This window comes from Panthera onca, chromosome D3 (genome assembly GCF_046562875.1).
Source record: "Panthera onca isolate mPanOnc1 chromosome D3, mPanOnc1 haplotype 2, whole genome shotgun sequence".
NCBI classification, from domain to species: Eukaryota; Metazoa; Chordata; class Mammalia; order Carnivora; family Felidae; genus Panthera; species Panthera onca.
Window position 1 is genome coordinate 55,545,639 of NC_138350.1, and position 21,198 is coordinate 55,566,836.

Below are 21,198 nucleotides of genomic sequence, written 5' to 3' on the forward strand. Positions count from 1 at the left end.
CCACTTCCATACAACACCCAGTGCTCGTCACAAGTACGCTCCTTAATGCCCGTCATCTATTTAACCCATGTCCCACCACCCTCCAGTCTGGTAACCATCAATTTGTTGTTCATAGTTAAGGGCTGTTTATTGGTTTGCCTGTCTACCCCACCCCCCTCACAATTGCTAGTTTTGTTTCATTTCTTAAATTCCATACGTGAGTGAAATCCTATGGTATTTTTTTCTGACTTATTTTGCTTATTAAAATACACCGGAGCTCCATCCATGTCATTGCGAATGGCAAGATTTCATTCATTTTTATGACTGAGTAATATTCCATTGTGTATATGTACCACATCTCCTTATCCATTAGTCAATGGACATTTTGGCTCTTTCCACAATTTTGCTATTGTAGATAATGCTGTAAACATTAGGGTGTATGTATCCCTTCAAATCAGTATTTTGTATTCTTTGGGTACATACCTGGTAGTGTAATTTGGATTGTAGGGTAGTTCTATTTTTAACTTTTTGAGGAAACTCCATATTGGTTTCCAGAGTGGCTATACCAGTTTGCATTCCCACCAACAGTGTAAGAGGGTTCTCATTTCTCCACATCCTCACCAACAGTTGTTGTTTCCTACGTTCTTGATTTTAGCCATTTTGACTGGTGTGAGGGGATATCTCACTGCAGTTTTGATTTGCATTTTCCTGATGAGTGATGTTGAGCATCTTTTCATGTGTCTGTTGGCCATCTGTAGATCTTCTTTGGAAAAGTGTCTATTCTTGTCTTCTGCTCTTATCGTGTGTTCTGCACCTCATCAAAAATTCGATATCTTATTGTATGGGAAGATAACAAAACATGAAGCATTTGCTTTTAAATTTAATTCCACTTAGGTAAAATTATCTTGTATTTCAGGGTAAAAATGGCAGAGAATTCGGATTGAAAAAAATTGATATTGCTGGCACAAAGAACAATTTACTCAGATGGAACTCAATAAATGGTTTTATTTTTTTAATTAAAAAAATTTTTTTAATGTTTATTTTATTTTTTTAATTTTTTTTAACGTTTTTATTTATTTTTGAGACAGAGAGAGACAGAGCATGAACGGGGGAGGGGCAGAGAGAGAGGGAGACACAGAATCGGAAGCAGGCTCCAGGCTCTGAGCCATCAGCCCAGAGCCCAATGCAGGGCTGGAACTCACGGACCGCGAGATCGTGACCTGAGCTGAAGTCGGACGCTCAACCGACTGAGCCACCCAGGCGCCCCTTAATGTTTATTTTAGAGAAAGACTGAGCGTGAGTGGGGAAGGGGCAGAGAAAGAGAGAGACACAGTCTGAAGCAGGCTCCAGGTTCTAAGCTGTCAGCACAGAGCCCTACATGAGGCTCGAACCCATGAACTTTATGATCATGACCTGAGCTGAAGTTGGACGCTTAACCAACTGAGCCACCCACGCACCCCAATAAATGGTTTCAAATATAACTGAATTTTGGCTATCCTAGGATGGTCATAAAGGCTTCAGAAGAGATGGACTTTGAACTGAGCCTATACTTGTAAACCCAAATTTGTAAAAAAAAAAAAAAAAAAAAAAAGGGTTAGATGAGGAGCAAAAAGGCCATTCCAGGCAGCAGTCAGAAGGTATAAGGAACAGCAGAGACCTCTCAAGGAAGGTAGGAGGGAATGACTGACTCTTTAATGTGATTACTGGAGGATTAAGGAAGAAAGATGAACTACGATCAAACTGTGCTGAATCCCAAATATCAGACAAAGTCATTTAAACTTTGTATTTAAACTTTGCATTTTAGATAGTAAAACATACTGAACACATTGCAATTACCTGGAAGCGCTGAGTTCTAGAACACTCGTCTAAATCTAGATTTGTTTCCCTTCTCTCCAGATGATCAGTTGAAATAAAAATTTTATGAAGAAAAAAATTCATGGCAGTTCTGGAAATGGGAGTAAGGACCAGAAGTGGACAAACTTCTAGAACATGGAAAGGGGACAGGATTATACTGCTAGTTAAAAATGTTTAAAGACAAAAATATGGGGAAAGAACAGTTGAAATGATTCAAAGAATTTTTATAATCCAGATGAAATATTTCTAAGAATAGAAGAAAACAAAATTCAATCCTTGGCATGACAAGTGTTGCATTCATCATATACTACCCATTTCCTTAAAAAAAAAAAAAAATTGGGGCACCTGGGTGGCTCAATCAGTTAAGCGTCCGACTCTGGCTCAGGTCATGATCTCATGGTTCATGTGTTAAAGCCCCACATCCAGTTCACTGCTGTCAGCATGGAGCCCATGTCAGATCTTCTGTGCCCCTTTCTCTCTGTACCTCCCCTGCTCATGATCTCTCAAGAAAAAAAAAATAAACATTCAAAAAATGAAAAAAAATCAAGGGAAGACTTTGTGAATGTAAACAAAGAGTATTCCAGAGTATAAAGCAAAAAACAGGTGGAAAATACAGAGTATCCAAAGGATGATCTAGACGTTCCAACATAGTTTAAGAAGAGTCTTTAAAGGAAAAAACAAAGACAGCAGAAAGAAAGGCCTAAAGATTCAGATGAAAAGAGGCCAGACCTTTACCCATCTTGGTGAGATTGCAGGATAAAGAAACTCTTAGGGCTTCTGGAGTGGAAAGTCAGACAATAAGAAGATTATCAACACGAATATTTACCTGAATGGCATAAACTTTGGTACATAGTGTTGGAGGCTGGGAGACCATAGAACCAGGCTTTCAAAGCACTGAGGGAATGGATTTTGGAACCATAATTCTGTACTCGGCCCAACTATCAAAGTATGAGAGCAAGGAGACCTTTTCTGACCTGAAGGCTTGAAAATTTTACCTCTCTTTCTTCTCAAACAACTTGAAGATCTAGTCCAGGAAAATAAGAGAGAAAAAACGTAGAGGATAACATAGCATCTAAAAACTATATACTAAATACTGGAAGAGTCCGATTATAACAAATACCAAGATGCCAGCAATAATATCAAAGCAATTGCCCTAAATTAGTTCAGTGAGGAAGGTCTTGCAGAAAAAAGTCAGATTCTACATAAATTGAGAGTTCAAATCTGAGTATTCTTTATTAGATAATGATGGAATAGGTTTCTTCTGTCAGGAAATAAAAACAGTTAAAATCTCTAAGAAAGACAAACTTTCTTAGATAGATCAAATACATAGATAGGGTAAAATTCAACTTTAATCTTCAAATGAGGCAAGCTTTTGAATAATTAATGGCCCCCAGAAAGATAATCCATTTGACTTTCATGGTTTTGTTAGAATATTCTTCTGATGGCAAGATTTAATGAGATATTTCTTTCTCTATGAAAGGTGATACCATTTGATTTTGAAGAAAAGAACTGACAATCATAAGTGCCATCTACTAGACTTCAAGTTTAGAAGCAATCTATAGTCAAAACAAGGAAGCCTTAAGTATAGTCATAGATTGTAATGTAAATACAGAGGATAAAGGAGACATAATGGTAAAACCAAGAAAATGAAAAACAGAAAAGGTTGAGAAGAGACTTAAAATGGAGAGTCAATAGGTCACCTTCCTTGGAATAAGTCAAGAAATAGGATTTTAAGAATGTTGCTTAAAATTATAACGGTAACCCCTGGAATAATTCACAAGATTACCAATAACTGAAACAGGCAAGAAGCAATAGATAGAAAGGTGTTGGATTTCTTTCATAGTAGAAAATACTGTGTTGATAAATCAAGAACAGAACATTCCTGAATTTTTAGAGCTATAATTGTAACCCCCCAGAGAATTAAAAACAAAAATAGTTCAAAAAGATCAACTATTTAAAATGGGACTCTAGGGGCAAGGGACAGGAGTAAGAGAGAGCTTTGTTTTTAATGTTACGCATTCTGTATGTCTTCAAACTGTTCTGCATATTCTATGAATTACAGTCACATGCGTTAAATGGATTGAAAGGAGAGCACTGATAGACTCTTGGAAGTTTTCCACATTTGTCTGTATTTCAGATGACAGGATTATGGAAACAGAAATTGAGAGGCAACTGGAGTAGAATGGGTAGGATTTGCTGATTTGGTAGATAACTGAACAGCATGTTTTGTTTTGTTTTTTTTTAAAGAATAAAACAAAGACGTATGATACTTCAGACTCTTTGACGCGCATAATCTAAACTGAAGCTACTGACAAAGTGATACCCAGATAGTATGCTTCTTTTCTAATTTACTGATGCCTTGGTGTTCCTTAGTAGTATTTCTGTGGGCTGGCCAAGATATGAAAATGTGGCCATTGTATTAAGTGATATTTGTCATTAGGTCAAATATTTTTTAGTTAATCATAAATGTCAAATATATGGCATTTGACACCATTGATCACGGGAAAGAATAACCAAGGTAGCACTTTTTTGGTCAAAACTTTCAGGTCAACGAAGAATTGATGCTTCAGGTTAACAGTGTGTATACAGGCTCTATCGTATCTTTCAATGATTTGACTTGTGGCTGGGGGGAAGTGCCCAGGTTTTATTGCATTAGGAACTCTCAAAGCTCCAGGGCTCTGAATATTTGAGTTTTCAGTGAGCTTCTAATCCTGCTCTGCTACCTTGAGCTGGGATTTTAGCAACTTCCCAGGCTTGATCCTATTTACTTGATCCTGTTTACTACAAGTTTTTTTTTTTTTTTTTTTTTTTTTTAACACCTAACTTGAGGCTGGGAAGAATAGAGCTCTTTTGAAACCTCTTCCTTGACTTTGAACTCTCCAGGTCCTCCTCCCCATTCACAGCCTGACATCATTCCTCGCTCCTGGAGTATCTGTTGGAATTATTTGCTGAAGGCTTTGCTACGAAAATGCCACTTTTTTCATACTGCAATTAGAAGAAAGCATTTTACACAAATCTATTTCAGTTTTTAGAACTACAGAATTTGCTTTTCTTTAGCAAATGGAAACAATCTCGAGATCAGTAAAATTTACAAAATCTTTGGAACAGAATCCAAAGGTTCACTGAGCTTCCATTTCCCATTTTGCAGAGAATGATAATTATGTGTAAAATCACACAGAAAACTTGGTTCTCACAATTGCCTGACTGATATTCCAAGGGAATCCAAAAAAGATCTTTTCGGGAACCCATCTTTTCGGGAACCCTAATACTCAGGGATGGCAACAGCTCCCCTTGCTGGAGGGCATTCTGTTTTGCCAGGTAAAGTCAGTGTTTTTGTTTTGGTTTGTGGTTGGGTTCTTGGCTTCAATGTTGTGAATGGCTCAAGTGATGGTTTTAGATGAGGGAAGTCAATTACTATTTGTTTATTCGGAGGAGGGGGATTGGAGAAAATAAAATATGAAAAAAATTGTAAGAAAAGAAAAGAAGTAATCCAGGTTGAGTATACAGCCTCGAATAGGATTTATAGGAATAGGAAGCAACCCCCCAATAGGTTGTTATTGTCATCTTAGTGAAATAAAGGCTGCTCACCTTGATGAGCACTAGCAAAGCCACATTGCCTTTCTCGATGTGAATGTATCCTTTATAGAGTATTTGTACAAGGCATGACCTAAGTGTGGATTTGCAGCTGTTTCATAACCACTGTGAAGTTTGCTGGCTCGGCTCCACAGACTGTGTCCAAACTTCAGGAACTCTTCTCAAGTAATGTGAATGTGGGAGGAGGACCACTTGTGGAATGATTTACTTTACCCAGAGTCGAGTGTTCTGCGTGCAGAATGCGAGGCTGCTGTTCAGCAGGTTGTGTCCAAATGGAAGTAACGGCCAGAGACACTTATTTTGGACTTGACGTCCAGCCTTAGAACTTACCCTCTGCAGAACTTTGAACCTATGAATTAGCAATACTATGCTGCCTTATTTCTTCCAAGCAAGAATTGCCTATGGATTTAAAAATAATTTTTTTAATGTTTATTTTATGAGAGAGAGAGAGAAAGAGAAAGAAAGAGAAAGAAAGAGTTGGAGAGGGGCAGAGAGAGAGGGAGACACAGAATCCAAAGCAGGCTCCAGGCTCTAAGCTGTCAGCACACAGCCCGACACAGGGCTCAGGCTCACAGACTGTGAGATTACGACCTGAGCCGAAGTCAGACATTTAACCAACTGAGCCACCCAGGCACCCCAAGAATTGCCTATCAATTTTTAAGCTCATCGTTTAATTTGCTGAAAACAGAAATCCTGACTTTCATGATGTAACCTGACTAGTCAGTGCAGTTGTGAAGATGAGATGGTGGTGGCTGAATGTTCCTGGCTTTCTCTCCTCGTCCTGAATGTCCTGGATGGACAGGGACTCTAAAGAGAGGACAACTCAGATACTGTTACACTTACATCATGATTCACTTGACCTGAGTTGCTATCCTCTTCCTCGCTTGATCCTGAGGCAAGCTGAAGTTATTTTCAAATGGTAGTCTAGAGGTCCAGCAGTCCCACTGAACATGGTCCAGTACAATGATCAGAAGGAAAAATCCATTTCTGCAAGGGCCTATGTGAAGGATTCAAAATAGAAATATTGGGGTGCCTGGGTGGCTTAGTTGGTTAAGCATCTGACTCTTGATCTCCACTCAGGTCTTGATTTCAGGGTTATGAGTTCAAGTCTTGAGTGTGCTCCACGCTGGGCACAGAGCCTATTTAAGAAACAAACAAAAAACAAATATTAACAGGCTCTTCTCTCGACTCATCTCTCTTCTCTCGATATGTAGAGAAGTCTTTTCCTAGGCTGACAGCAGAAGGCAGGACTAGCATTCCAGGGTAAGAGGTAAAACCAAATTAAATCCCACCCTTACTGTATATGGTGAGGGATATGTTTCTAAAGGGAGTTTGATTATATAGGGCACGTCAGTGTCAAAAGCAAGACTTGGAACGTTTAACCTGAAAGTGATAGGAAACCAGTGAAGGCATTTGAAAAAGGAGGGATAAAAGATATCTCTTATGGTGAGAGGTCAAAAGATATCTCTTATGGTGAGAGGTCTTATTTCTTGAGAAATAAGAATAAGGAAGTAAGGAAACCTCTCAGGAGTCTCCTCATCTAGGCCTGAGGTAAGAGGTGTGCAGTAGGGTGTGAGGTAGAAGAAAAAGAGGGGCCTCCATGTCTCGGGTCTCACTGAAATGAACAGATACGGTGACAGAATCAGAGATGGGGATGGGAGGTGGAGATTGTGAGGAGTCAAAACTGAGTGCTGGGTATGGGTACAGTTCAAGCAGGAGAGGTGACAAGGAGGGGAGCCGAGTGAGGGAGCTGCTTCCTCATTGAATGCACCGAGCATCGTGCAAACCAATGGCGCCAACCTAATTTCTGCTTCTGCCTCTGGCCTGCATATTCAGTGAGGGAAGGCAGCGATGACCGTGGACACCACACCACATTTTTATAAGGTGCTTCTGGAAACCTGAATGAAGATCTGATTTTTCGAGTTGCTCTCATGGCAACTCTCCCTCAGGAAAACCTGCTTGGTCAGCAGACCACGTCTATTTTCTGCTAATGTTTCTGTGGCTACCACATGGGGTCAGGTGTGTTCTCCCTCTCTCCTCAGAAATATTTGGCCTTTCTGCAGAAAAATCCATATCCTGCTAAGCCATTCAGTCATATCTATCCCCTCATGTTCTGTGTTGTGGTGAGTTAGAAACCTCTGTGTGGCTTTGCCTTCCCTTAGGGTTCCAGACATAAGGCAAAGGACAGGTTCTTTCTACTTGCAGATTCCCATTGGCTTGAGGCATGGCTGGGAATAGGAGGGAGGGCAGGATCCCTTCTCAGGGTAACTCATCAGCCTCCTACCTCAACAGTCTCCAGCTAGTCATGTGGTCTTGTGATTTATAGCATGAACTTTAAGTTCTGAGTCATTCAAGGATCTTAAGCCTTTAATACTTGAAAATCAGACTTCTGAGGCTCACAAATTTTTCTTCAGGTTATTTTCCATGCCAGGGGCTTTAAAGTCTATTTTGAAACTCAGTACTTGAGCACTGATTTTTTTTTTCTTCTCTCAAATTCTTTAACAACCCTGTGAGGAAGAAATGGGGAGTAAGGAGGTCGAAAAAGATGTATGTGTGTCAGAATCTATTTTTCATAGACGGCTACCACATGTTTCTCTTACAGTGTGCTTTGACATCCTCCCATTTATGGTTCTGATGGAGTCTGTATCCCTCCTTGCAACTGGGTTACCAGCGAAGTATGATAGAAGTTACTCTTAGGGCTTCTAAGAGTAGATTCTGAAATCCCATCCTCTTCTGCCTGTTCTTTAGGGATGATCATGCTTGGAATCCAGCTCCATATTGTGAGGGAGCCCAAGCCGTGTGGAGAGGTGTGTGTGGGTGTTCCACAAGAGCTCCAGCTGAGGTCCCAACCAAAAGGCAACATCAACCATCAGTTGGGAGGCTGAGAAAGCCATTAAGATGTCTTCAGTAGTTGGCTACCTTCTTTTTTTTTTTTTTTTTTTTTAGTTGGCTACCTTCTAATTACAACTGCTTGAGAGATCATAAGTCACAACCTGCTACTTGTGTCCAGTCAGCCTGCAGAATAAAAGATCATGATTGCTGTTTTAACTCACTAAATTTTGGAGTGATCCTTTATGCAGCAATAGGGACTCAGTAGGGTGTTGCTGTTATCTATATTCCTGTGTAACAGGTGATCCCCCAACTCTTAAACTTAACCATTTTGTTATAGTTCATGGTTTTGTGGATCAGGGATTCAGGAAGGTCTTGGCTAGACAATTTATCTCTGATCCACATAGTGGATCACTATTAGCTGCGGTGGCTGGGACCTTTGGTCATGAGCCTTGGAACCACCATTCCCTATCGCTCCTTTTCTTTCCCTGCTCTCTTCCTCCCCATGATCTGTTCCTACAGGGCCTCTCCACATGGCTTATACTTCCCACAGCATGGTGATGAAGGATAATTAAGCTTCTTACAGGGCAGCTGGATTCCAAGAGACCAAGGCAGAAGCTGCTAGTGATTGTAAGGCTAGGAACTAGTTGGCATAATTTTTATGCCAATAAAATATACTGCTAAAAATCTATCCCTCAAAGCTTCCACAGGGCCTGCCTAGATTCGAGGAGAGGAGAAATAGATCAAACCTCTGAAGGGAAAAGCCTAAAAAAATGGTGACCTCAGCAGATAAAGCAAGAACCTAGCTTTATATCTCAAAGTGTTACTTTGTAAATCTTCGTATGCCCCATTTTATGGACGAGGAAGCTGAAAGTAGGGAAAGTAATTTGTCAAGATTACTCAATTTTGAAGGACCAGCATCTAGATTCAAATTTGAGTGGTCCATTAATCTTAACTATGACCTCTTTCAACATCTACTCCTTGCAAAAATAGTAACTATACAATGTATACTATATTTTCTTTTTTAAATTGAGATATAATTGACATATAACATTGTATTGGTTTTGTGTGTACAACATAATGATTCGATATCTGTATATATTGGAAATGATCACAAGAAATCTTGTTCATATCCATCACCACACATAGTTACAAATGGGTTTTTTTGTTTGTGAAAATGAGAACTTTTAAGGTCTACTCCCTCAACTTTGAAATGTACAGTATTACTATTGTCACCATGTTGTACATTATATTCTCAGGACTTACTTATTTTATAACTGGAAGTTTGTACCTTTGGGCTCCCTTCATCCATTCACCTAACTCTCACCCCTCACCTCTAGTAACCACCAATCTGTTCTCTGTATCTCTGACTTAGGGGGTTGTTTGGTTGGCTGGCTGGTTTAGATTCCACAAATAAGTAAGATCATTTGGTATTCCTCTGTATGACTTATTTCACTTTGCGTAATGACCTCAGGGTCTATCCATGTCGTCCCAAATGGCAAGAGATCTTTGTTTTTTATGGCTGAATACTATTCCAATATGGGGGGAATTTTACCATGTTTTCTCTATCCATGCATGTGTCCTTATACATTAGGTTGCTTCTATGTCTTAGCCATTATAAACAATGCTGTTATGAATGTGGGGGTGCAGATATTTTTTTCATTTTCTTCCCATTAACAACCCAGAAGTAGAATTTCTGGATCATATGTTACTTGTATTTTTCACATTTCGAGGAAACTCCATACTACTTTCCTGAGTGGCTGTACCAATTTACATTCTCACCAACAATGGACGAGGATTCCTTTAGTTCCACATCCTCGCCAACATTTATTTCTTGTCTTTTTGCTACTAGTCATTCTAATAGGTGTGAGGTGACACTTCATTGTAGTTTTGATTTGCATGTCCTTCATAATTAGTGACGTTGAGCACTTTTACAAGTACCTGTTGGCCATTTGTATATCATCTTTGGAAAATGCGTTGAGTTCCCTCCATTTTTTAAATCAGATTTTTTTTTGCTATTTAGTTGTAGGAGTTCTTTATGTATTTTGGATATTAACCCCTTGTCAAATATGACTTGCAAATATTTTCTAATTTATGGGTTGCCTTTTCATTTTGTTGATGGTTTCCTTTGTTATACAGGAGGTTTTTAGTTTGATGTAGTTGTTTATTTTTGCTTTTGTTGACTTTGCTTTGGTGTCAAATCCAACAAATAATTTCCAGGACTGATACCAAGTAACTTTACCCCTATGTTTTCTTCCAGGGGGTTTAAGGTTTTAGGTCTTCTGTTTAAGTCTCTAATCTATTAGGCATTTTTCTGTATGATGTAGGGGTCCAGTTTCATTCTAACATATGTTGCTGTCCAGTTTTCCCAGCACCATTTATTGAAGATACTGTTCTTTCCCCATTATATATTCTTTGCCTCCTTTGTCATAAATTAATCCTATGTATTGGTTTACTTCTGGGCTCTCTATTCTGTTCCACTGATCTATGTGTCTGTTTTTGTGCCAGTACCATACTGTTTTGATTACTACTGTTTTGTATTCCAGTTTGACTTCAAGAAGTGTGATGCCTCCAGCTTTGTCCTTGAGATTGCTTTGTCTATTCTGGATCTTTTGTAGTTCCCTACAAAAGTTAGAATTGTCTGTTTTTATTTGTATGAAAAAATGCCATTGGAACTTTTATAGGGATTGCATTGCATCTGTAGATTGCTTTGGATAGTATGAACATTTTAACAATATTATCCATGATAATGGAATATCTATTTGTGTCTTCAATTTTTTCATCAGTGTCTTATAGTTTTCAGGGTACAGGTCTTTCACCTACTTGGTTAAGTTTATACCTAGGTATTGTATTCTTTTTGATCTCATTATAAATGAGATTGCTTTCTTAATTTCTCTGATAGTTGATAAGTATCTAGAAATGCAACAGATTTCTGTACGCTGATTTTTGTACTCTGAAACTTCACTGAATTCATTTATTCTAACAGGTTTTTCATGGAGTCCTTGGGATTTTTCATATGTAATATCATGTCACAGGCAAATGGTGACAGTTTTACTTTTTTCTGATTTGGATGCCTTTTATTTCTTGCCGAACAATTTATACCATGTTTTCTCAATTCTAGAGTGCTATTTTCAATAAGGAGGCTGTTATCTCTGCCCTTCCCCAAGTACAAGGGTGCGCATGTGTGTACACACACACACACACACACACACACACACACACACACACTGCGGCTTTAATTTTTTTTAAAGCTAGAGAAATATTCTAAATAGCTTGATCATAGGCCTAACTCTGAACCAATCCTTAGGGCCAGGAAGATGAAATATTGTAATTGTCAAACTCAGCTAGAATCACAAGGTTTGAAGGAATTGTTCCCACAAGGATGGAAAGACAAAAAATAATAAAAATTCACTAGCCATGCCATTGCTTCTTGTTTATAATGATCCCATTGCATTCTTAAAGGCTGATAGGATCTTCCCTGAAGACTGGAATTTAGGGGCTTGGGGGAAAGTATGAGAGGCAAGCTGTGGAGGAGATCTAATCTGAAGAATTGATTGGAGTTATATCAGCTGATTTTTAACTCGTGGCTTTCCATATGGTGTTGAGACTAAGATCCTTTTGTATTTCCTAAGAATCTGATAACTTCATTTAGAAATTAAGTGGAAGCTAGCTGAAGATGACTCTTTGTTTTCTTGTGCTCTGCTGTGTAGTTGGACCCTTCATGTTCATGTTCTGTAGATGTTCAGTGAATGTGAATTGAGGACATGAAGGTACTTGGCTTTATGAGCTCTTGGTTAAGCACAGTATAAGCTCTAATTAGAACACTTCTGATAGAAACGTAGTCTTCATGATTTCCAGTTGCATTCTTTTTTTTTTTTTTTTTTTTTTTTAATGAACTAAGCTTCTTTAATTTTCTTCTTAAAAATTTTATTTGGATGAGGTCAGAAATTGGGGAATTTCTCTTCCATTACTCACACTGCTTCCCAGCTGCTGGCCTCATGTTCCCTTGACAAGCTGTAGAGGAGACATTCGTGAGCCACAGCTCGGCTGTCATGAACATCATACTTGACAGCGAAGCCCCACCCTCCCAGTGTCCCTGGTTGCTGCTGGTAGCCCAAGTTCTGGGTGCCTCTGAAATTTTGAAGGCCACCAGTGCCTGTTAGAACTATTGTCTCTTCACTGCACAATTACCCTGCCTCCTGGCTTCACAATTATATTAATGAGTCTCTTGACTCAGTTTGAGCTTTTTTTTTTAATTTTTTTTTTTTTTTTACATTTATTTATTTTTGAGAGACAGAGCACAAGTGGGGAGGGGCGGAGAGAGAAGGAGACACAGAATCCGAAGCAGGCTCCAGGCTCTGAGCTGTCAGCACAGAGCCCGGCATGGGACTCGAACCCACAGAGCGTGAGAGCACGACCTGAGCCAAAGTTGGACACTCAACCAACTGAGCCACCCAGGCGCCCCTGAACTTCTTAATATCAAAGTCAGAAATAAAGCCAAATCAGTTAGTTGACTTTTGGGAGCCCTAGGGAAATCCTCTCTTGAAAGCTTCTGAGGACTTCTGGAAGATTATTTATTAATTGTACCTATAGGCTCATCATTTCTCTTGCCACACAGTTGAGCCCAAGATGCCTTTTGTCCCCTCAATTCAGCAAGATGTGCTTATGTAAACATGGAAATAAAATAGGGGAAAGAAATAAAGGAATTTCATGAATTTGGGCTCAGACACATTTCCATGAGAGCACTCAAATAGTCATGTCTACAGCTGGATGGTTGAATTATAATGATCTTGGCATAGTGAAAATGAAAGCAGATTTTAACTTCAGAAACAAGTACCAAAAATCAGTGCCTGTGGTTGTCTTTTCCACTCCAGAAGATAGCAAAGAAATGGACATTGATAGTTGAGGTTTACTCAGGGGGGAAAAGTTAATTACTATCAATAAAGGGTAAGAAAATACTTTGTCTCTATTAATCATGTATATCGCTAACCCCAAATCCTGGTATCTCTTCCTACTACACCCTGCCCCACATTTCCTTAACCATAATTTTCAACTCCTATCCTTCCACTTCTTCCAACCTCTTCCCATGGATAGTGCTGTTCTGTAGAGTTTACCATCCCCTCCTGGCTGTTCCTGCCTTCAGCCTTTTTCTGGCTTTACTTCTTTGCCCCCTTGACCGAATTAATTGCCTTCAGGGTAGCAATCTACATTCTCTTGCCTCTGTGTTCTTCTGCTGTCTCATCCCTGCTACTCTCCAACCTTAGATTCTGCATTCTTACCACCACCCCCCCCCCCCCGCCCCCCACCACCAGGTTTTATCAGACTCCAGTGGAAGGCAGGCTGTTTTTAATGATTAAGAATGACTACTTTGACACCTGGCAGGTACATTCCTGCCCAGCTTTGCCACTTCCTGGCTGGTGATTAGGCTAAGTTATTTTTAACTAGTTACCTCCTCTAACGAGTGAGGTTTAAAGTTGCTCCTTCCTCATAAGCTTCTGAGGATTAAAGTACCTGTTCAATTAAAGACTAGCACTTGGTCCGTTAAATATTCAGTAAATGTTAGGCGTTGCTATTGCTAATCATTGCCATTGTTAGCATTCCACATCTGTGCCAGCAGACGCTGCTAACGCTGCTACAAATAAGTAGCTTCTAACTTTAGTTTTAAGTTGAAGTCTTTACAACGGCCATTCAAAGCCCTGTACATTCTGGTCCTTCTGTTACCTTTCTGAACTCCTCTCTTCTGACTATCCCCTCAACCCCATAACATATGCACTCACTCAAGTGAAAATTGCATGAGGGCAGGAAATTTCACCTAGTTTTGTTAATTTCTGTATTTCCAAAACCTATAATTGTTCCTAGCGCATAGTAGGTGCTCTATAAATATTTGTTGAATGAATGAGCCCTGATCACTGCCTTGGTCAAAGCTTTACCTGTTTCCCCAGGCATGGTTACTTTATTTTCTATATTTCTGGGATACTTAATACATTTTTCAATTATAACATTTATAACATTGTATTTTTATGGAAAGCATACTTAAGGCTCTTAAATTTAGCCAGCTGGTATAATTCAAAAGCACATTTTTATTTAATAGACTGAAACCTCACATTGCACAGATTTGATTGAAAGATTACAGAAATCATAGTGCTGAGTGTTTTTAAATTGCATTCCCATCATGTTCTATGAATTATTCCACAAAGTTAAGTCCAAAGCTTGAGAAAATCCAAGGAATCGCAAATCAGAAAATTCCAACACACAAGACATCTTAGGCAGTGGCGATGTTCTGTCTTTTGACATTATGGAAACCTTGCTATTTTACCAGCAGATAGGAGGCTTGCAAAATTCTATATGAATATATCAGCGTAGCTATAAATATGGCTGATAAGTAATCTCCAAGGACAAATAATCTCAAAAGTCCATCACGAATGAGCACACCTTTTAAGTTGGCTTTAAAGGGAACTTCATGTAGGGGGAATACCTTATGCACCAATTTTAAGTAAAAGGCTATTACTAAAATCAGGAGGCGTCATATCATAAAACTCTCATCAGATCTAAAGAAAGAACTAATAAAAATCTTTGATGCCTTGGGATTAAAAGTAGTGAGCAAGAACCAATCCCAAATACACTTCTATGCCACCAATGCAATTTCAGGACCAGCACCACTGGCTGGCCAATTGTATATTCCACTACTATTATTTTAGATGTGGAGCATATTTTTAAGCCATTGATTGATAACTTGTCCCTGCCATTCTCTGCTGGAAAATGTCCTAGGACATACACATGAGAGATATTACTTGTCCCAGGGCAGCAATGTGACTGCTAAGTGGAATCTTCTGTCTACATCCGGAGGTGATAACAATCTAAGGAAGCCCCCCATCTAAAGTGGTGTGACAGCTGTGAATGCCTTTGACAGCAGCGATTATCAGCTTCAGTGAACATGTTTTCACCTGGAAAAGGCATTTGTGATGAGTAAGGGCTTCTGGGATGGAATCAGGATTAATATCCATTCCTGGCTAATGATTTCAGATCCTCTCTGTATGGTCTTTTGATTTCTCAAATCCAAGATAATGCAAAATCCCTGTCCTAGATGAACTTCACATGTTAGAAAAGTAGACCAGGATTTTTGGCAGTGCTTGCTGGCTGAAGTCTCCAGAGAAATGCGATTGTGCTATAGGCTAGGAACTCTAAAAATTAAAATCGGTGGTGGTACCCAGTTTGATCTTCCTTGAGTAGGCCTGTGTTTGAGACATCTGATGCTTTCCTTTTTTTGCTTGTTACTCTCATGGCTCTGTGTCCTCTGGGTCTGACTTAGTAATGCTGTTCTCCAAACATGCATTTTAAATATGTTTTATCATTCTGTTGGGATGTGGGTCATGACCCCCCCTAGAATGGGGGCTCACAGGAAGGGTCAGTTCATCTGGTGCCTAACAGGTGCACATTAATGAACATATTGGCCCCTCCAATATTGCTGGAAACTTTTTAGTGCAAATACTTGTTGATTCCAGTTAGTTTCCAGTACTACGTATGAACCTTGATTTAATATTTCCTTCTTCCTTGAATATCTTGGTTTAGTCAGAATATTAGTGACTTTGCAGAGAATTACGGTTCTCCATACTTGATTATTTCTTTATTTTCTTCAGTTATCATTAATGGGTCTGATCTGAAATCCAACCTCTTAAAACTACCTTTGAGAACACCTCAAATCCAGTAAACCCTTCTCTGCCCTTATGTGATTCAAACTTTGTGACATTTGTCTTGAGAGATTTCTTTTTGAAATTCGTTTCTCTTTTGGGCACAGTGAAACCACTCCCTCTTTGAATAGCCCCACCAAGCAAAATCCCCCTGTCTTTTTTCGCAGGCTTCTCTTTTATTCTCGGGCTTTTAAAGAGTTCTACGCCAAGCCTTCTCTTTCGCTCTATGGGCACCAACACCCACAGCTTCAGTTCTCACCTATGAGATATTTCCTCCAAATCCTATGTATATCCAAGTCAAGCATACCAAATAAATTCAAGGACCCATATATTCCTTTATTCAACAAATATTAAATGAACACCCACTATGTGTGAAACCCAGTAACCACTCGTTCTCATCACTTGGGTGTCCTAGAGGTACTTCTCTCTATACAAACTTTTGACAGCCTTTCTTCCAGAAGGGCGATTCCATCTTTATTTCCTAGTTTGATAAATGATCCCATTATCTATTTGGTCAACCAAGCCATAAACTTGAAATTCATTTGAAATGTCTTTCTCCTTCACTAACTACCCTTAACCTCCATCAACGATGGTGCCCACACCCATTTAGTCAGAAAATCCTAACAATTACACCCTCTGAAGATCACAGATCTGTGCTTGCTTCCACAGCCCCTTGGCCACTGATTTAGTTGAGGCCTTTATTGCTGACTCATGTTAGCCTTCTCCAATATTCTCTACACTACAACCAGCATCTACAACCAGCATCAGACCTTTGCAATCCGCAAACTGCACCATTAATTTCTCTCCCTACAACACTTCATGCTTCTAAAACACCTTCAGAATTAAGTTCAAGCTCCTTCACTGGGCCATGGCACCTTTCTGTACCTGGTCCTTGCCCTGTCTTTTGGTGCTGTGTACTCTGCTCTTGGTCCATACTAAACAGATTGCTGTTTCCCAGAGACTTCACTCCCTTTCCTACTTCTGTACCTAAGTAGATCTGCCTGAGAAATCCTTTATCTTCTCACTATACTACCATTCTGTTTTTTTTTTTTTTTAATTTTTTTTTTTTTAACGTTTATTTATTTTTGAGACAGAGAGAGACAGAGCATGAACGGGGAGGGTCAGAGAGAGGGAGACACAGCATCTGAAACAGGCTCCAGGCTCTGAGCTGTCCGCACAGAGCTGGACGCGGGGCTCGAACTCACGGACCGTGAGATCATGACCTGAGCCGAAGTCGGCGCTCAACCGACTGAGCCACCCAGGCGCCCCTACCATTCTGTTTTAAATGCGATACAGCCTAATGGATAAGCATATGAACTTTGGGGCCAGGAAACCCTGAGACCCAATACTGGACAAGTGGCGTTTCCTCTTTTTGCCTAAATTTTGTCATTAGGGTTTTTGGGAGAATCAAATCAGATATTGAATAACTGAATGAATTAGGTATTCATTTAGTGCCTACTACCTGCCAGGCTCCATTCTAGGAGATCCAGAGATAGCAGTGAACAAAAGATTTGGAACTCCTACCCTAATGGATCTCACATTCTATCTTGCATGCAGGAAGTGAACAAAAAAGGTTATAATTATTACTCACCCAAAGCTTAGGAGATAGTTCCTTGGGGGAACTTTTCAGACCTCCTTCCTAATTTCCATTCTAAATTAGGTGCTCATCTTTGATGGGTCTATGTCACCCTGTATGGTACCATTATTACAGCATTATGTTGTATCATAATTGCTGGTACTTTTATCTTGCTCACTACAACCTCATGAGTTCCTCAAGGACAAGCCTAGGACCTTCCCTATTGTACCAGCTTCTCATACACGAGAATATGCCTTACCTATTATTTTATTTATTTTTTCATGTTTATTTTTAAGAGAGCAACAGATCACAAGCAGAGGAGGGGGGAGAGAGAGACAGACAGACAAACAACATGAAGCAGGCTCCGGGCTCTGAGCTGTCAGCACAGAGCCCCATGCGGGGCTTGAGCTCACAAACCATAAGATCATGACCTGAGCCGAAGTTGGACACTTAACGGACTCAGCCACCCTGGCGCCGCCTTATATAGAACATTTACCACTAAAGAGCCTTTGTCATATGCCAGACACTGTGTTAACTGCCTTAAATATATTCTGTAACTTCATCTTCACAGCAACCATATGAAAGCAGTATTATCACACCTACTGTCTAGGTGAGGAAAGTGAGGAGCCTAAATCTTAAAGATGCAAAGTAACTTGTTCTGGTCACATAGCCAGCAGGTAATGAAACCAAGCAAGGAACCCAGATCTGACTGGCTCCAGAGGCCCAGTTTTAATCCTGATGCTTGATGAAGGAGCCGTTTCTCCGTGGGGCAGTTGGAAATGAAAGACAATGGTCTGCATATATTTTATTTTAGAAACACTTGGGTACATAAGATAAAACCTTAATCCACACTCAGATATTCATAGATGCTTTTGCATAGTTATTTTTTTCTATAATTGATCTATGTGGTGGTCCTTACCCTGATGAGAGGTGGGAAAACAAATGGTTTTAAACTTGTCAATCCACAGAATTCTAACCTATTGGAGTTTAGACTATCTTTGAATAACTCTGTCTCTTGGGTGGTTGTTCAGTTTTTTAGATGTCCTTCCTTCCCCCTGGCCCTTCTGCCTAACCATACCAAGCCACTGATTTTAGTCTTGATTGTGCTGGGACTGTACCTTGCTTGGGGAGGGAAGTGTTGGGGAGACGCTCACTGAGGTGGTTATTTCTCAGAGTCTCAAATGGGAAAGGAGGTCAAGGTAAGTCCCAGAGGCTGAGAACAAAGCCAGACCTCTGTAACATCTCCCTTTGGGGACGTGATTTTTCCTCCTTTCATCTCCTTATACTCAGTCAGGTTTGGAAGGGGTAGACTCTTTCCTCCCCCTCCCTGCCTTTTTGGCACTTCCCCTGTATCCTACAACCACCTTCCCAAAGTGGAATTTGCCCTCTCCTTTTCCCTAGGGCTGAATGGGAGAATGGCTGCCAGGCTACTTGATTTATGGGGAAAGGAATGAAAACACATCTGTTTAGTATTTTCAAATTATTACCCCGGTTACCCCAGTGTCTCCGAGGGTAATCACAGGTCTCTGGAGCTCTCTGGGTCCCTTTATAGTATCATGGCTCACAGCAGTCTTAGAAGAAGATTTACAAGGATTCTTAGATACCTCCTTCACCTGACTCACCACCCCTCCCTTTTAGCCCATCAACCCAAATTCTTGGCCATAGTCCTCTCCTTCATAAGCAGCATAGAAACAGTGGGACTATAATTTCCACAAAATAAGATGGGACAGTCAATGAGCTATACATTCAAATTCTGACAAATTTAGTCCCCATGATAACACCAATTATTGCTTAAATATGGGATCGTGGAGAAGAAAGCTGTACTAAAGAACCCAAAATGAGAGGATGTACTCTAAAAACATTAAATACTTGATTTGTAGACTGTGCTTTTCACCTCCAGACTATCCCCAAAGAAAGGGGAAGCTTTGGTGAAAGGGAACAAATTAGTAAGGAAATTGACAACTGTGGGGCCAGTAACAGAAATAGTAAGAGGAACTGTGGATCTTTGTAGCAATGACTACACACACTCACAGGCCTCATTAGCTCACTGTGCAGTGTGAGGCTTGCTGTATATCTCTTGTACTTAGATATGTTTGTGTACCTTGCAAGTCTTAGGTCAGAAGTAGATCCTTACTGTACGAGGGGGAAAAAAATCTCATGTGATGAGATTCACTGGAGTTCACTGGAAAAGCAGAAAACAAAAACTTCTAAAATATGGCCCCAAAGAAGAATATAAAATAGAAAACAAAAAACAAAAAAACCCAAAAAACCCTGTTTGAGATTATCATTACCATCTGGGTTGCGAACTTTTTGCTTCTAATTCTAGAAGCTTGGTGCCAGAAATAACTTATTACCACGGAGATACACTGGAGAATTGTCAGGAATGACAAAGTTGTGGGTTGTTTTTTTTTTTTAAATGTCTGTACCACAAAATGATAAAGCTGATAAACCATACAATGATGTGAAGGGATGAGCCATATAGCCTCGTACTTTCTGCTACATACATTTATGCTGTCTTTTATACCCCGGTTCTTCCCTTCACACCCACAAGAGGTCAGAGACCACTTTTGATGAGCAGAGATCCTTTAAAGTCTCTTCTCCTCTCTGAAGGAAAGCAATGGATGCATCTGGGGTCTGTGGAGAGTTTCTAATCTAATCCATCGACTTTGCCTAGTACTAGCAATTCGGCTCACAGGTCTGTTCACAGTGGTCATGTTGCGAAGGTACATAAAGTACTTGATTCTTACTTACCTTGATCTATATTTATGAGCTCACATTAAATATAGATCAGTACTGTCCAATCACATTGATAAAAAGCACGTCATTTTGATGTTCCAGTTCACCACTTCCTAGCTCTGTGACCTTGAGCAAGTTACTTTAATCTCACTAGTTTACTCATTTTTTTTAAATATATGAAGTTTATTGTCAAATTGGTTTCCATGCAATAGTTTACTCATTTTAAAATAGGGGTGATGATAATCGCACTTGTCTCATAGCCAATGTATTTGAAAATTGCATGGCAATGACACAGAACAGCTAGAATGTGGGGAGCTTTCAAATACTTGAGTGTTGACTTGTTTAATACAAATGAAAATAAAATAAATGAGTTAATTATCGGTATCTAGAGGCAGTTGAAGAATTGGAATTGGGGGCTCTTGGGTTACCCTGTGCTAAAAGGGTAGCTATTTTTTTAAGCCCTCTTTGAGAATTCTTTTGTGCAGATAATCTCTTAATTTGCAATCTTTAATCTTCACATTATAAAGGAAAGGCTACATTGATTGGAAGGAAAAGCAGTTTTCTTTTATGTTTTCAGCTTTGGGGCTTCTTTTGGGAAGGAGGTTCCTGCTGTTGAGAGAATGGGGGAGGAAGCCGATAAGGTGAACGTTTTCTAGAAGCAGGCCACCATATCTTTCTATATATTTTTTGAAACCAGACCGGGCTTAATTTGAATGCTGTAAGAACTTGGTATTGAAGGAGTTAAAGGGTCTCCCACACCCCTCTGCCTGAATCGTTCTTTTGTGTACACAGCTGCAGTTGGAGCACGGGTCGGAAAGGAAATGGTTAGAGGAAGAGCTGGTTTTCAGACGAGGCGAGTCTGCGAGGGGGGCTGGGGGTGGCCTGGGGTTTTACGTGCCAGATGTAGGCCTGCCCCGGTGCCTGCCTGGAGCTGCTGGCATG

General features: G+C 39.9%; 1 protein-coding gene across 4 annotated transcripts in view; it reads left to right on the forward strand.

Moving 5' to 3' along the window:
• The window catches only part of MAPRE2 (microtubule associated protein RP/EB family member 2), a 159,469-nt gene that overhangs the window by 39,097 nt on the left and 99,174 nt on the right, over positions 1 to 21,198 (forward strand). The gene's annotated exons all lie outside the window — the stretch shown is intronic.